This window comes from Crotalus tigris, unplaced genomic scaffold, assembly GCF_016545835.1.
Source record: "Crotalus tigris isolate CLP2741 ecotype Arizona unplaced genomic scaffold, ASM1654583v1 scf7180000024384.25900115:4084858, whole genome shotgun sequence".
Classification (NCBI taxonomy): Eukaryota; Metazoa; Chordata; class Lepidosauria; order Squamata; family Viperidae; genus Crotalus; species Crotalus tigris.
The window spans coordinates 3,657,937-3,675,116 of record NW_024100554.1 but is presented as its reverse complement, the minus strand read 5'-3'; positions in this window follow the sequence as shown (position 1 = coordinate 3,675,116).

Here is a 17,180-nt window from a genome sequence, read left to right as displayed (position 1 = left end):
CAGCTTTTATTCACATGTTTTATTAAACTGTTTGGAATTTGTCAGTACTTTTACCTAATTTCAACTTGTGCTTGCAGTGTCCCTAAATATATTGAGTTTCCTATATAGATTTGAGAGGGGAAGGGAGGGAGATAGAGAGAACAAGAGAATAAGAATTGTGGTCCTCTGTAAAGATGCCTTTTGAAAGACATTATAGATACAAGATATACTCACTGAATAGCCCACAAATTTGAAATTATTTCTACACACCCAAAGGTTCAGAGGTGTTGAAAATAAATATGAAAAATATTTTCTGATTTCTCTTAGGCTACTGCTGACAAATAGCAGGATTCCTATAGAGAAATATTTACTGACAATAGTAAAAGCAAGCCATGGATCAGGAAAAGGCTTTTCATAAATGCTGAAGAAATACTTGAGGTAAAGCAGAAGGTAAAGGAATTTGCAGCACTACTATGAACCCCATCAATGTCATCTTTACTGCAATCCATTGTCATTATTACAGTTATCTCCAACCCTTTCTCTGAAAACCCAAAATAAAGTACTTCTTTATTATTTAATATAAAATATCTCTTTATAGGTTTGTGAGATAGGATGGGTTGAAATAATTAACATCCACCTTCTTCTTATGAACTCTGTGGCTGAAGAGGGACTTGAACATGGATTCTCTTCATCCCACCACAATTCTTTAATCAGCCAACTGCAGTTTTAAATATCAGATTGTGGAAGGAATTCTTACATTGTAAGGATTGTTTACACTGGGAAAGCAAGAGTTGTTTTAAAATATAAGCAGCCACTTGATCAAGATGTTTGATCATATTTTGGGGAAATTACCACTGGTAACCATAACATTTTTGTTCTCATGACAATTTCCCAAAGTTACAAAAGTTAGTCTTGAACTGAAGGAGAATGGTCCCTATTTGGAAGACAGTCCTCAAGTGTGTGATATATGAAAGGAAATTAGGGGGTGTTATCATGTAATTGATTGAACTTGATCCCCAGCCTCACCAAAATGTGACTTTAACCTGAGAATAACAGTCACACTATTTAAATCAAAATGAATTAAAATTAAAAACAAATTAAAATGTAATTGGAATAACCTCTGGGTGGTATTGTAACCATCCATTCTTTGAGCAGCATTCTCTGATCTCATTTAATGATCTTAATAATAAATCCAAGCCAGCTTTAGGTCCCAACTGTAATTAGGTTGAGAAAAACCCATCCAGAATTGGGGGGGGGAAGCTAAACATTAAATAAGTCTAAAAGGCGATTATTTATCTGCAAGTTAATAGCAATACCCAACTGCCTATGACAGGAACAGAAGTAGTTGAGCATAATTTGACAAAAATTAAAATGGTGATTCTACTCTTTGAATGGGGGTAGTCTATAATGAAAAATATCCACTAGCTCTATATCTATGGAGATTCTCAGTCATCCAGGTCGTGATTGTCCCAAAGGTGCTTTTTCAAGAGACAACTAGAGTTTCTTTGTTTTTCCTTGAAGACATTTCACTTCTCATCCAAGAAGTTTCTTCAGTTCTGAAGCTATAGAACTGAAGAAGTTCTTGAATGAGAAGCAAAACATTTTCAAGGAAAAACAAAATCCAGTTGCCTCTTTAAAAAGTACCTTTGGGACATCCACTAGCTCCACTTCATATTTTCCCAGGTAAAAAGATAACATTTTGTAAACAGGAATGAAATATGGGGCATTCTTTTTGCAGCACCCTTCAGCTATGTTCCAAAATGTCAAAATATTTCTTTCTGGGTGTTGGAAATTTAGGGAATGGCTTCCTATATGTCTTCAATTTTGCCTTTGTGAATAAAGAGCAAATATGTTATATTATTTTGCATTACAGGTTCCTCTTGAATTTAATGATTGTGTGATGGGTATTAGAATGAATTACATGTTTTGTGCATGTAATGTATTTGTAGCTCTGTAGAATTCATTACACTCTTAGCCATATAAATGATTTCATTTTGACTTCCTTTGACTTCCTCTCCACATTAGCTGCTCCAAGTTGCTTCTCACACATGATGCCATTGGAAAGTCAGAACATCGGCAGAATAGCTGTAAAGCAGGTGCAAAATCCTTGCAGGAATGGGCTTAGATACTTCAGAGTTAGTTGCTCGGGGTTGATATATTTTTTCCTTCAGGTTCTGAAGATCAGTTGTTGTTGAAAAACTAAGTGAATCCACATAAATATACAGTTCCAGTAGATCTTTCTTTAAATCATCTGGTCTTTGGAGAATTTATGCTTGATATTGACTAAATAGTTGACTAAATGTATTTTCCACTATCAGTTCTGCTAACAGTGTGATTGTTGGTTTGTTACAGAGAGACTTGCTGACTATATTCAAGGTCATCACATCACTGTTACTGTTTGCCTCATGATTAATTTCCTTGGCCCATGCTCAACTTTATTTTCAGATAATAATTGTCTTATAACAAGTTACTTGAACCATCAGCCTCACAGTTTTCATAAAACTAGATATTGCCATATTTTACGTAGCATTGAAATAGTTGAGCTATAACATTTGACTGAAATTTTCTCTTCATCAAATTCTTAGGAAGCCATTTAATTCTTCTCACACGAAACTGTGACATTAAAATACAAAGTTGTTAGCTTAGATTTTTTTAATGATAACTTCATTAAACATTAGTATTAAAAAGATAAAATATAATAATACAAATTAAAACATAAAAGAGTGAAAAATAGAAATAAAAATTAAAGGAAAGAATAATAAAGAAATAAAAATAAGAATATAGTAAAGAAAATAATATATTAAGAAAGAAGAATATTGAAATTTATTGTTGACTTAAGTTTGTACTAGAGTCTGGCACCTAGTTTTCTTCTCAACTATTGTCTCAGGGTAACTATTTTATTTCAAAAGCTATTAAAGCCAGGGCTTCATAAATACCAATATCCAATTCAGATTGAAGTTTGAAAGGTGGCATGATGTGAGTTGAATTTGTGACTGAAAATTTGAACACAACAAGATTCAAATTTAAAATTAAAATTAAAATTGACATTTGTTTCAATATAAGATTGAAAACTGCCTGAAACAATTTTTCATATTTGGCCAAACTGGATGAAAATAGCAACATTATTAGATTATTCATTGCATATTAACCTTGTAAAAGTTCATCAAGTTAGCTTGCTTTAGGTTTCATTGCAACATGTGAAATATTCCTCTGAACCTCTTTTGAAGTAGAGCAGCAAACCTGAGAAAAGGACAACACAGCATTGTTTAAATCAGGGGTGCAAAACAATATTCCAGGGGGTGTGAAAATTTGGGATTAGAAGTTTCAATATTCTAGTGTATATGCATAATTCATTATTTCAATTTTTTGTAAGGGGTGCGAGAATATATCAGAAGCATTCTAGGGGTGCAGGGTGTAGAAAAGGTTGGGAGCCACTCGTTTAAATAGTTCAGGGGGGGAACTACATTAAAACTGCATAAAGTTTCCATTCCATTTTAATATAAATTTTCTGAAAAGGTTTAATAAATAAAATCTCATTAAAGAGTTCATCACCCTCTGACATTTTGTTTTCCTAGGCTGGGTGGCATGATAAGAAAAACATTTCATTGTATATGCTGCTCGAGCTATACAGTATTTTACAAAATTCTAAGAAATGTACCTATTTTTTTTTGGTACATACTATTGGGTATGTAATGCATAACAATATAATGAAAGAATATTATGCACGGTAATCTAAGAACAATCCCATGGTTTAATCCTCTTGCACAATGAAGATTTACTCATTTAGTAGGGGATCCAAAGCTTCATATTTGATTCCAAAAATACGCTTCATCAATTGGGAGAAGAAACCTAACACTTATCTGTGTTCCTGAGATCCCAGAACAGATACAGCTGCTTTAAAGAGTTACAGATAGAGGTAATGTTTGTATAAAGTATGGTGCACTCTGAAGTACTATTTTAGAATCAAATCCAAAGCACTGCATTCACCCCTCACTTAGGATAAAATAAGGCAGAGGAGTAGTCGAAAAGAAACACAGGAGTTTTTTTAAAAATAGAGAGAGAAGTGTATTAATGAAAGACAATTAAATATGGAATTAGTACAGACTTCTTCAGACAGAGAAACTGAAAATCTGTAGGTCAGTCAAACAGTTATTCATTCACTTTTAAGAAACTTACATTATTCAACACTCAAGCATCTAATTAGTTTTTCAATGTGTGGCAGAAAGTTTGTAATAATATTTGGGACTCTGCAAAGTCAGAAGATCCACTGAATATTCAAATTATCCTTTCAGTTTTTCAGATCCATTTGAAAGTGCCTGATTCAACCAGCCAATGTTATTTTCTTCAAATGTTTGACTCAAAAGGGTTATTTGGTCAAATCTCATTTAAACTGATTCACCCATCTGAAGTTTCAGAAACATTCCTAATATAAACCATGCCATTGTGGTTTGTTCACTAACCATGATTAAACAAGCCACAAATTAATGCAGTATACAAAGAGGTCAAAGAAACACCTTTTCCATTTATTGTATCTATGTTCCAGATCATCTTTAGATTGTAGCAGTTCTGGAGAACATGCAGAAAACTTCAGTGGAAAGCAGATAACTACCATTCCGTGTTAGATGTAAACCTTGATCTGACCTTTGTAATCTACATTGAGACTGATTTTCCATTGTAATTCCAGTGTATATAACCCATTTTCTAAAAAGGTATATTTCTATTTCAAGGATATTTTAGAAAGGCAAAGTACAAACAATAACTGAAGGGCAGCTATACAAACTGAATAAAGCAGTGTGACATTAACTATTAACATATATGTATCACTTAATAACCATACTTTTGTAAAATATTACTGAGAAAATTAAAAGATAAGAATCATTCAACAAATATGCTAATCACTGTGATGAAGTACTAATCTTTCAATGTCTGAATCATTCTTTTGGTAATTATCTCTCTGGCATACCAATAGTTTCACATTTTCTTATTAAGAAAAAATAATTAATAATGATGCATCAGATCTGTGAAAAGCTTTCTTTTCTGTCTAATGCTGCCATTCTTAGTTCCACTGGTCAGGTGCCTCTATAAATAATCATCTTGTATTTTATACATTCTGCGAAACTGTCTGAAGAATTTCAAGCAGGGATTGTTGTTAATTTAAATTGTGTTTGAACACTTATGTAATGTGCATGTGAGACAGAGGCCGTTCCACATGTGTCATTAGATTTATCGTTGGAATATCTCTGGTAACAATGTGATATGATAATACAGACTATATTAAGGGCAAATAAATTTTGAGCTTTGGGTGGCATGCAAAAGCTCACACTCTAATATTAACTTTTGTTTCACATTTTAACTTACTATAGTTGTGTGCTGGTTCCTTAATAACAAAATCTTACTTACAAGAAAACTAATATACAGATTTTTTTTTGATCTGCAGAAAGCAATGTTTCCGAGGTTTTGTTGTCCAAAATTATAATGCCATCTATTGATTAAGGAAACACAACAGATGAAAAAAAACAAAAACAAATAGAAGAAACTGACCAGATGAGTTTTTCCAAGTTGGGAGTGGGAGATTTGGTAGATTTTAGGAGGTCAAATATTTCTTGACCTTTATATTACAAAAAAAGAAAATGGGGGAAGAGTCAATTTGGAATTCTTAATCATGGCATATTTTGAGGGTCCTGTTTTGCCTTTTACATCTCAAAAATGCATCGCCCTTCCCAAGACCCTCCCCAAAGCATAGGACAAAATGGGCAGAGCTGTAGGAACTCCAAAGGGTCATAGTTTGCACCTCCAATATAGGTAATGGGCATTTTCACAATATGCTCTACAAGTGTGCCATGCCGTCAAAGAGTGTTAAACATTGGGGCAATCTAATTTTTTTAAAGAATAACCATTGGGGCTGCTCAGTAGATCTAGACCATTGTTTAGAGTGACACTTCACTCCTTGGGAGAAAGAATAGGATTTTAGGACTTTAGGAGTCAAGCTGGAAAAATATTCTGTCCCCACCAAAGTGGTCTCTTTCCCAGTCTTCAGAAAAGGCTTTTACCACCCATGATTAGCCCAGAAGCTCTTTTTAAAATTCCAGACTTAGCCCCAATGTTACAAATAAAATAATAAATAAATAAATAAATAAATAAATAAACTTTATTGTCATTGTATGTGTATACACAGTGTACATATACAATGAAATTTACTTGACACCCAAAGACCAGGTCTCACACACATAATCCCCAAACACACTCCCACCCACCACAATTCCCCACCCCTAAGACCACCCAAACATCCACACAACAGAACAAGTAATACTGTCCAACAGTTCACTGATGGTGGCCCTTTAGTTCATTGTTGAGTGCAACTATAGCTCTGGGATAAAAACTATTCAGAAAATGTGTGGTCCGGGTTTTAACTATTCTGTATCTTCTGCCAGAAGCCAACAGTCCAAAAAGATTGTAAGCAAGATGGGAAGAGTCCCTGAGAATGTTATACAACTTCCTCAAACAACGAGATTCGAAGATGTTTTCCAGGGCTGGTAGCTGAAATCCGATAATATTCTGGGCAGTTTTAATGATTCTCTGTAGAGCTTTTTTGTCCACTATAGAGCTACTTTCATACTATGCAAGAATGCCATATGTCAGGACACTCTCAATGTTGCTGTGATAGTAGGACAGAAGTACCGTAGATGCTGAGATAAATTTATCTTCCTGAGCATTCTCAGGAAGTACAGCCTCTTCTGTGCCTTCTTCACAAGCATGTTAGCATTCATAGTCCATGAGAGGTCCTCCGAGATATAAGTGCTCAGAAATTTAAAACTACCCACCCTCTCCACCTCCTCACCATTTATGTACAATGGTAGATATACATCTCTCTTCCTCCTGAAGTCAATTATAAGTTCTTTAGTTTTTGTGATGTTAAGTGTGAGATTATTTTCATTATACCACAATGTCAGCCCTTGTACCTCCTTCCTGTAACCAGACTCATTGTTCTTATTAATGAGCCCCACCCTGTTGTGTCATCCGCAAATTTAATAATTGTGTTGGTGTTATATAGTGGGGTGCAGTCAAGTGTATACAAGGAATAAAGGAAAGGGCTTAGCACACAACCCTGGGGGGCTCCTGTGCTTAATATCAGAGTAGAGGAATGGTGAGATCCCATTCTTACTGCCTGTGGCCTACCTGTCAGAAGGCCTACCTGCCTGTGGCCTGTACACAAGCAAATCCTCTGATTTATACCCAGATTGGATATTTTAAAATACAACCTGTTGGGTAAAATGGTGTTAAAAGCAGAGCTATAATCCACAAATAACAGCCTTGCATATGTCCCCTGTTGTTCCAAGTGATTCAATTCAGTATGGACAACAAGAGACATAGCATCATCAGTTGATCTATTACCCCTATATGCAAATTGGTATGGATCCAAAGTAGATGGAAGACTAGCTTTAATATAGTTCAATACCAGCCTCTCAAAACATTTCATAACAACAGATGTTAAAGCTACTGGTCTATAATCATTAAGTGATACCACTACTGTCTGCTTAGGAACTGGCACTATAATAGATGTCTTCAGGCAAATGTGATGGAACAGGGTTTCTCAAGTTTGACAACTTTAAGATGTGTGAACTTCAACTCCCAGAATTCCCTAGACAGCATGCTGGCTGGAAAATTCTAGTAATTGAAGTCCACATATTTTAAAGTTATTAAGGTTGAGAAACAATGCTATAGATACTGGTTTACGAATGCTCAGTGTCTCCTATCATGTTTTCTCTAAGGACCAATAAACACTGCCCCACACTTGTTTTAAAAAGCAAGGTCAGTGTTCTAAATATATCCTAAATGGACTATGTCATCATACACCAGTAATGGATCAATACATTATTTATGATAAAACACAGAGGGAGGAATAATTTGTAAATGCAAATCAATACTCAACATAAAAACAGACTAACAGCTGCACTGATAAGATATCACGAAGGCTTGTTAGAAATAAATTGCTCTATCTGCCACTTGCTATTTTAATCCTAACTAACAGAATGAAAATTGCTAGAATCAATAGGAGTACAATATGGCACCAAGCTGTATTTTATCATACAGCATTCAAGAATCAGATGTATCACAAGTTGAAGTCCAGTGAAATAGAGATGTTCAGCAACAAAAGGCCTTAGCCCAAAGGATCTACAGAGCTTCAGACATATTTTCTGCAGTACCAGTAAAATAATACACATAATAAATAACTATGACCTGCTTAAAACTGTGGAGATATTGTAAATCAAAGTGTATATTGCTGCCAGTGGATGCAGGAGGAAGTCGAATTAGAACAATCAATAGTATCAGTAAGATTTATTGATACTGTATATCATAAAATTTCAGATACAGATATTTTTTCAAGCTCTGGGTGATTTGAGTCCCCATTAAAAATAGGTAAAGTCAGCTTCAAAAGACCTAACTATAAGGCAACACTTTTCCTACTGATCTGCCTATCAAAACATCTGAAAGCTAAAGAGATTGTGAGGAATATCTGATGGAAAGATGTTTGAATTTTCACAGAGTACTGGCCAGGCATCTTGGGTGTATTCTCAAATACGTTTTCAGCTATGGGCATTTTCTATCAAAGAGCATGATTGTCCAAGGAAATATGTCCAATACTATGCATTTTCTCATTGAAGATATAATGATAATTTTTTGAGTTTATGCAGAACATCATCTGGAAACAACTCATCTGCAGTTTAGAGTTTTTAAATGGACAATCCTTAGTCCATGATTTCATTAAGACTGTGGTCCTAAACACACAGTGACTCTGGATATACCAAACACTTGAACCAGTCAGCTGCTAACCCCAGTCAAACCTCTTTATCACTATTTCCTGGCCACACACAATCACAATAATTTGATAAAAATCACAGTTTTGGAATACCAAGCTGTACCTATCTGCGTGAAAAATACCAAGGATTTCATAAAATTGTACCAGGTTTCATGCATCACTAGCTCTTTTCTCATTGGCCAGGAGGATAATGATGTGGCCAGGAATACTATTAACCAGTGTCTGACAGTGAGTTCTGTAATAGGGAACCTTGTTTTCCAAGCCACCCCTTTTTATTTCTAATTCTTTTTCTTGTAAAATTGTATTTAGGTATTCATATGATTTGTCTGACTAAGAGAAATTAATTAATGTAATAATTATCTGTTTTGAGTTCAAAGTAATCTGACATATAGTTTTTCAGTCTTCTTACACTATTTTAAATCTGAGATTACTTATACTTGAGTCAGTTGTTTGTTTTGAGGAAAGAATAAAAATACTTCATTAATATAAATTTAGCCCAAGAATCAGGATCTCCTTGTTGTATCCTCATTACTATTGTATCAGATGGCATTAGAAACCATGGTTTTGCATAATCTAAAACCTTACCTTCTCCTATCTATAAGATATCATTTTTCTGCTTTTTTGTGATTGTTTCCAGTGTCTTTCTATACTCCAAGACAGGAAGAGACCGAAATGGAAAAATAGCTGAAGGTAGAGATTCTTTTTCCCACCAGTGTTAAATGAGGCAAGCTTTCTCAGAGTGGAAAGGGAAAGACCACATCAGAAGAAAATGTGCAGCTTTCTGTTTCTTCTATGGAATAATGGCAGAATGAAGATTTTGTGGCAAAAGACAAGAAAATGATGAGTAGATTGTCTCCTTCAACCCTCTCTGGATAAAGATAGGACACAAGATTGCCCAAGCAGTGCTCACATGATTGCTTCTCATGAGGAGAGTGCAAAGCAGCAATCTCCAGATGGTGGAAGAAACAAGAGCAGAGGGAATCTGTCATATTTGCTCCAGCCATAAAGAGAGCTTTTTCAAAGAATGCTAAGTTTGCGCTTCCCTTGCTAACAATTTTTGGAAATTGCCTATTTATCGCTTTAAAGAAGTTGGACATTTTCAGAATGACAAGGTTAGGAATACAGTGGGTGAATAGCTTCAGTCCTTAATATAAGAAAATGAAGATATATTTTTGTAATTATTATAAAATTACAATTTTAATTTAATTTAGAATTTAACATAAATATCAAAAAACAAAACATGGTTTTGTCTTTATAAAGGCTTAAAAGGATTAAGGACTCAAAAACATTGGAATATTGGCTTTTGAATATTGAGACTTTGTAATTTTAAATGATAAAAGCATTTTTGGGGAAAAGAATAATTGTTTTTGATATTGGAGACATTATAAGACAATCAAGTTTCCCAGCCAGTCTCACAATCCCTAGCTGCCTCCCATATCCAGCAGCAGTCACTTATCTACCTGCTGAGAAAGAAAGTAAAGGAGATTTCTGATGCCCGTCCCAAATTCCCACAAAGAAACTCAGTACGAAAGTCAACCAGAAGTTGGAAACTATTTCTGCTCCCACTGAATTTTTGCCCCTGCTTGGTCATTCTGTATCTTTGTTTAGGTAAGGAAATATGTCTAGACTATTAGCATTTAAATTGGCTTTACATTCAATTGTTTTTCTACTTTAAAGGATGTTTGTGAGCTACTTTTCTTTAAAGGAGAAACTCTTCCCTTTTTGTCATTTTAAATTTTAATCTTTTGTTCGCATTTAAATGTGGATTTGCTAAGACTTGAGATGTGGAATGATGAATTTTATATACCCTGTGTTAATTAACATTATTTTAAGGCTCTATTTGGTTTTTTCTTGCTGATATCTGTGTTGGAGAAGACATTACTTATTGGATTTAGCTATAGTAAAAAGATGAATTATGGGATGGAGGCTTTTATATTTGTTAATTAAGAGGAGGTAAAGAGATAATAAAATTGTGATGAGGATGGGAAGCTACTTTTTTAGGTGGTTTAAAGGTTTCTTTTTGCTCCCCCCCCTTTCTTTCTTTTTAGCCTGAATTTTTATTACTGTAATCAAGATTTTTAATAAAATTATTATTAAAAAAATTAAATGTTCAGATTTGTATATGGAAGATAAAATGAACTGAACTTTTGGAGAACCAGTTATGTTTAGAGATAGAACATTCAACCCCAGGAAAGCATTTGTAGCCTGTTATAACTTTTTAAATTGTAACCAAGATTGCCTTCATGTTTTTCCAAAAGCATCCCTTACCCGCTGGTACCCTTTGAGTTCAAAATGAAAGGGCCCTATTGTAGTAAATATCTATCTGGCTGCACTTGGCCTTGCTACAGTGCTGGTAATTTAGTGCTATCTATTAACCAGTGTAATGACCTTTAATATTGATCCTATTTGCCATCATTGTCTCAGCATGATTTACAATAACAAGCCATTAGATTTGTTGTATGGAAGCTGGTATATAAGGAAAAAATACAAGAGACAAACATATACACACACCTACACACACACAGAGAGAGAGAGAGGGAGAGAGAGAGAGAGAGAGAGATTCTCATTTTTAATTTACTCAGTGAGGAAAATCTCATGTTCTTCTGTTTGATAAGTCAGATATTATCAATCAGATCTGCTACATTGTCAAATTCATTATTCATTTTATAAAACATGGTTACGCATTACAAACTTTTGGCATCAATGAGCAGGTTCCTGTTTTATAGTAATGAGCCACATTTTTTTAAAAAAAAAGGAACAATAACAGAACAGATCAAAGGCCTACTTGTTCAGCATTCTGTTCTCCCAGGGCAAATCAGATTATTATGGGAAGGCTCAACAAAATATTGTGCAAACAGATTTTGCTCCATCACAAATCACTCAGCCCCAGTTTAGTTTAATCTCAATGAAAAGAGCTCTTGGGCATATGCTGGGCAAAGTGGGGTCACAATAAACAGAGTTTAATGTAGTCCGTTTTAAATTTGTAAGGAATATATATTCCTGTTAATCTAAACATTCTGACAGTAACACCTATGAAAATATTAGAGACTCAGTTCGTGAAAGAACTTTAAAGGAGAAAATGAAAACCCTAATTTTTGGAGGAGCAAATGGACTTTACTTTTTGTAAACAGAGCGGAGAATGCCTTTTTTCTTTGTCTCCACACTATTTATATTGTTTTTACAAAGTGGCAAACATGACAATCTTTCCACAAGTGCATAGCATTATTTCTCAACTGAAATTTCTTTTGGAAGAATGCAGTTTTATGAAAATTGTCATCTTAATTAGCATCACCAAGCCATTGTTCAATTGGTATAAAATTTGTGCTTATTATTGCTATTTTGTCACAGTAGATCTTACGAGTTGGAGAATAATCAAAGATACTAGTGGGAAAATGTCTTCCCAATGGCATTATTGGAAGGAAATTGCCCCACAGTTGGCAGGGGATAATCCACATTTTCTTCAATAATATTATAGAAGTAAAACTATGTCATTTTGCCAATTATCAGACTGCAGAAGAAATAGTTTCGAAGTAACTTGTCAAAATGCTATAGTTGGTAAGACAACCAAGCTTCTGTAAAGGAAAGGAAAATAGACACAGTTCACTTCTAATACTCTCAAAAGAAAATATCTTTGGAGATTCTCCCTCATCCAGATCACAGTTGTCCCAAAGACGCTTTCTCAAAAGGCAACTGGACTTCATTTTTCTTTGAAGATATTTCACTTTTCTTGGAAGATATTTCACTGAAGCTTCTTCAGTTGAGAAACAAAACATCTTCAAGGAAAGATGACTTGAAAAAGCACCTTTGAGACATCCCAAAAAGAAAGACAACGTCCTCAAAATATAATTTTCATCTGCTCTTCTGACTCTGCCATGCCAAAATTGCTTATTTTCACACTTTGAAAGAGTTCACATATTTTCTTTTCAGGAAATGGTTTACTTAACCATGATTGTTTGTGTAGTGGTGTATTTGAACTTCCCTTGATTTGAACAGATAGATGATGGATATGTCTATGTTATGTTATTTGTAGCAGCACAGAAGTAATTTGCCATTGGCTTCTTCTATAATGTTTCTTTCCCAATCTTACCCATAATTCTTAAATGTTCTATTGGTCTTCTAATTAGGTCTAGATACTAATCAGCTCCAACACATCAGGAAAAACTTTTACTGAAGTTGTGCTTGGTAAATGAGTGGGTGCAGATAGGTCTGGCTTATTTGGAGTTACGAAAGGGAAGGAGCTGTAGGGACTCTGCATTTTATTGGATGTTATGGAGATAGCAGCATTCAAAAATAACATCAACACCATGTCATTCAGCAGCACATCAGATAGGTGCTAATGCCACCATTTCATTACAGCTCTGTGGATGGTATTAGGACCTGTGGCTAAATATTTGTGCCATAAATATAATAAATAAAAAGACACATGGACTAACCTTATTTAGGTGTCAGTGCCTGAACTATTTGACTAGTCAAGGAGTAGAGCTACAGATTAAATCCTTCCTTCAAAAGATCTAAAGGACCTTAAGCATGTTCAACTAAATATATTGAAAATCCTTTACAGAAGTATTTAAAAATTCTTAATAAATGACTGAAAGCTGAACTGTAAAGAGTTTGAGAATCATTGCATCCCTATATTTCCTCAAGCTCTCCTCCTTAATAGCTTCCGCTGGTAGATGTTCTTCACCTGGCAAAATTCCAGATCTACTGAGCAGTTTTACTCAAGTTCAAGGATCTCCTTGTCTACAATGGAAATGGAACTGGAAGAGAGTAAGATGTCAGGAAGTAGAACAACTTGTAGCTATTAGTTGCAGCTGCAGGCATCAACACCTGCAAGCATCAGAGTCCCACAGATTTGGTAGAACTGAAATTTTCAGATCTTTTTTGGGGAATGGGTTTTTTTCATCCCTTGAAGAACCTTACAAAAATCTCTGCAAGATTTAAAACACCAATAGCATTTCTTAAATATCTGAAACTTCCACTAATTGGCCTAATTTTGAAACCCTTTTGTCCCTTAACAACCTTCTCTGAATGAAAAAAAAATTAAATGCAGAACGTTGATTTACATGCCTGAAGAATTTCTAGGAAGAAAGTTCATATGATTAATAATCTTGAAATATTGAGGTCCTAACTTTGTATTAGCCAAATAAATGATCCATATTCAGATGCCCCTGCTCAATACACTTCTGGCTCAATACTCTTCTGGCTTTGTGGACCAGTGGGGGAGGAGGAGAGAGGATGGTTTTGCGCAAGTGGCTGGCAAGCATGCATGCACACAGCTCCATTTGCACAAGCAGTGGGCATGCATGTCTGCCATTTACGTAAATGGAGTACATGTGCACGTCCTTGCTCATGCAAGTGAGGATGCATGCACGCACTCACCTGCCATTTCCACGGCCCCATTGCAATCCCCTCATACCCCACTAGTGGGCCATGGCCCACAGGTTGGGGACCCCTGCAATACAGGGCACTTGGAAATAAAACTAAAGCATTTGAGGAATTAAGCTAAACTGCTCTTCCATCCATTTTTAAGGAATATTTAGATAATTCAGAGTAAGAATAACACGTACTTACAACTATAGGTTTTGTCAGTTCGAGTCAAACAAAGCTGTTTGGCAATTCAATAACTGTCTAACAGTCAGTCAGTCAGTCATTCTGGCATTCTTTCAATTATGTTCAACCGTTGAGGACATTCTTGTAGGTTCTGTTCCATAAAATAAAACATTTTTGTAAATAGATTAAGAAAAAAGAAATAATACAATGACATGGCTTATAGTTTGCATGTGAATCACATATGCTTCAGCAATAGGCAATGACAACTACTGTATGCCATTGATTTCAATGTGCCTATTTTAAGGATGGATGCCATTGTAAATATATGTAGCTCAGAGTTTAATCGTTGGGTTCTAGGTATCCTGTAAGTTTGTTTTTCTTTCTGCAGACTATTAATTACCTGGCTAGGTAAACCATCAATGCATGGTGAAGTAAAGTTTGCCCGTTACAAGGTAGCTTGTTTTACTAGCCATGACTGGGGTATTCTTTCTTCTTTGATTCTTGTGGCTTATCTGATATTTGCTGCTTATCTGCTTATTGATTAATAGTTGTGTGATGAGAAGTGGTGTATTTAGGTCTGTTCGTCTCCTTCATTGATCTTGGGTTGCTTCTATCTTGAATAGCTTGTGGATGCAGCTTGTGGATGCAGACTTATGTCAATAAGTCTGTTAATGGCTGATTTATCAGAATATCATCTCTAGGAATTTTGTTGCATTTTTGGATCTGGCTTCCTTTAAGATGGTTACAATTTCCCATCTGAAATTGTGACTGAACTCAGCGCTTTGTGATATTAGGGACTTTTTATTATGTCATCTAACTACCAGATGAATACACTTCAGCCCAGCCCAGTTGCCTGTGGGATCCCTTTATTTCTAACTATTTCTATAAAAATGGCTATATATTTCAGATTTCATGTGATCTGTTCCAAATCAGACTGACTCCCGAAAAAAAAAAAAAAGTTGAAGCTGTATAAAACATGTCTGCAATTCTGTCAAAATATATTGGCTAGGATATGAAAATGCTTAAAAAGAGTTTTCAAGATTGGGTGGGAATTAAACTATTAAAATAAAACATTTTTGTCTTTAGAATTTTTTCTCTTGTTTTTTTTTCTTTTCCTTCATTTGAGATGAGATCAGCAACCAATTTCTAGATACCAAACTATAATTAGGCTAGCCTTTCATCTGTTTACATTCCACTGGTGACATTTTCAAATGAATGCTCAGGAAGACATAGAGTAAATGAATATACTGACAGTCTTTTGAAACTTCTACACTAGCTGCCAGCAATACAACATTTCTGTACTAAAATGTCAATGTTAGACATCAGATGTCATTTTCAATCACTCCTAAAAGCCTTAGCTATTCATACTAGACCAGATGTTAAATATAATGAAAGAACACTGAAGTTGTGCCTACATGCATGCAAATACAAGATATGTTGGCTTATGCCTTTATCATTGAAAGGATTTGACAACTGCTTGGGAAAAAAAAGAAGCATAATAGACGAAGAAAATTATAAGTGTGTGGGTAGAAAAATCCCCTCCTCCCGAAAGCCTTGAAGATGGACTGATAAAATGGATCAGACATTTTGAAAACTTGCTACGTTAAACCTGGAACATGCATTCAGAATTCAGACCAATTTTTGAGATACTTTGAAGAAACACAAACACATAAATAGATTAGCATTCTCTAATATAAGTGAAACTTGTTCTGGAAGCAAATTGAAGCACCTGAAATAGTTACTTATAAGTAAGTAACATAAGTATGTTCTACCAAATTGTTTACACTCAATCTCTATGGGAAAGAAAAGAGAAGTGAGAGGAAGCCATATATTTAGTCATAGCGATTTTTCATCATATTTTTTTAAAATACGTTGCAAAATCTTTGGGGCAATGATGTGACATATGGGTTGGCAAGCTGCAGAACCTGCACTTTGGGTAACACCTAAGCCCCTCTTAGGAGACTGTGAGTTTACCCAGGTTTTACCAACAAATCCAGTTGGCTTTCAAAAAGGCTGAAGAACCTTATTTCGAATGGATGCTGGATATTTGAGAAAGCCAAAGAATTCTAAAAAGAAGTCAGTGTGTGTCGATCAGTTATAGAAAAGTCTTTATTTGTATCAATCATGTCAAGCTGTAGAAAGTGCTCAGAAAAAAATGAGACTCCTAGAACATCTCATGAGAATCTTATATATAGGTCAGGAAGCCACAGTTCGGACAGAACAGGGTGAAACAAACTAACTCTAGGTTGGCAAGAGAATGTGACAAGGCTGCACATTCTCCTCTTGTTCATTCAACCTATATGCAGAATATATATCTAGGAAGTTGGTCTGGAAGAAGATGAGCTCTAAAATTATAGAAAAAACCCTTCAATAACCTGCACTATCACTGTCTTGATAGTCGAATATGCAAAGGATCTTCAAGCCCTAGTACTAAAAGAGCCCAGTGAAAAAAATTAGAAATAAGGAAGACCAAACTAATGATAAGAGGTAGAACAACCAACCTTAGAATTGGCAATGAAGATTTTAAAAGTGGTTGATAACTTCTGCATTTTTGGATCATGTTATATTTCACTCATTATTACCTTAGTGCCCCCAGTCCCCAATAGCCTATGCCCAAGGACATATGAGTGATAGAAGGAAGATTCTCCATCTTTCATATATATAAGATGAAATCCCATCATTTTTTTAAATCTGTATCTTATCATATTAAATAACAAGGTAATAATGTATTCTAATTAGGCATCTCAGTCAAGAGATTTTGAACTTTCAAACCTTTAAAAAATACTTAAATACTTTGATATGATCAAAGTATTGATATCCTGCTCACAGACAG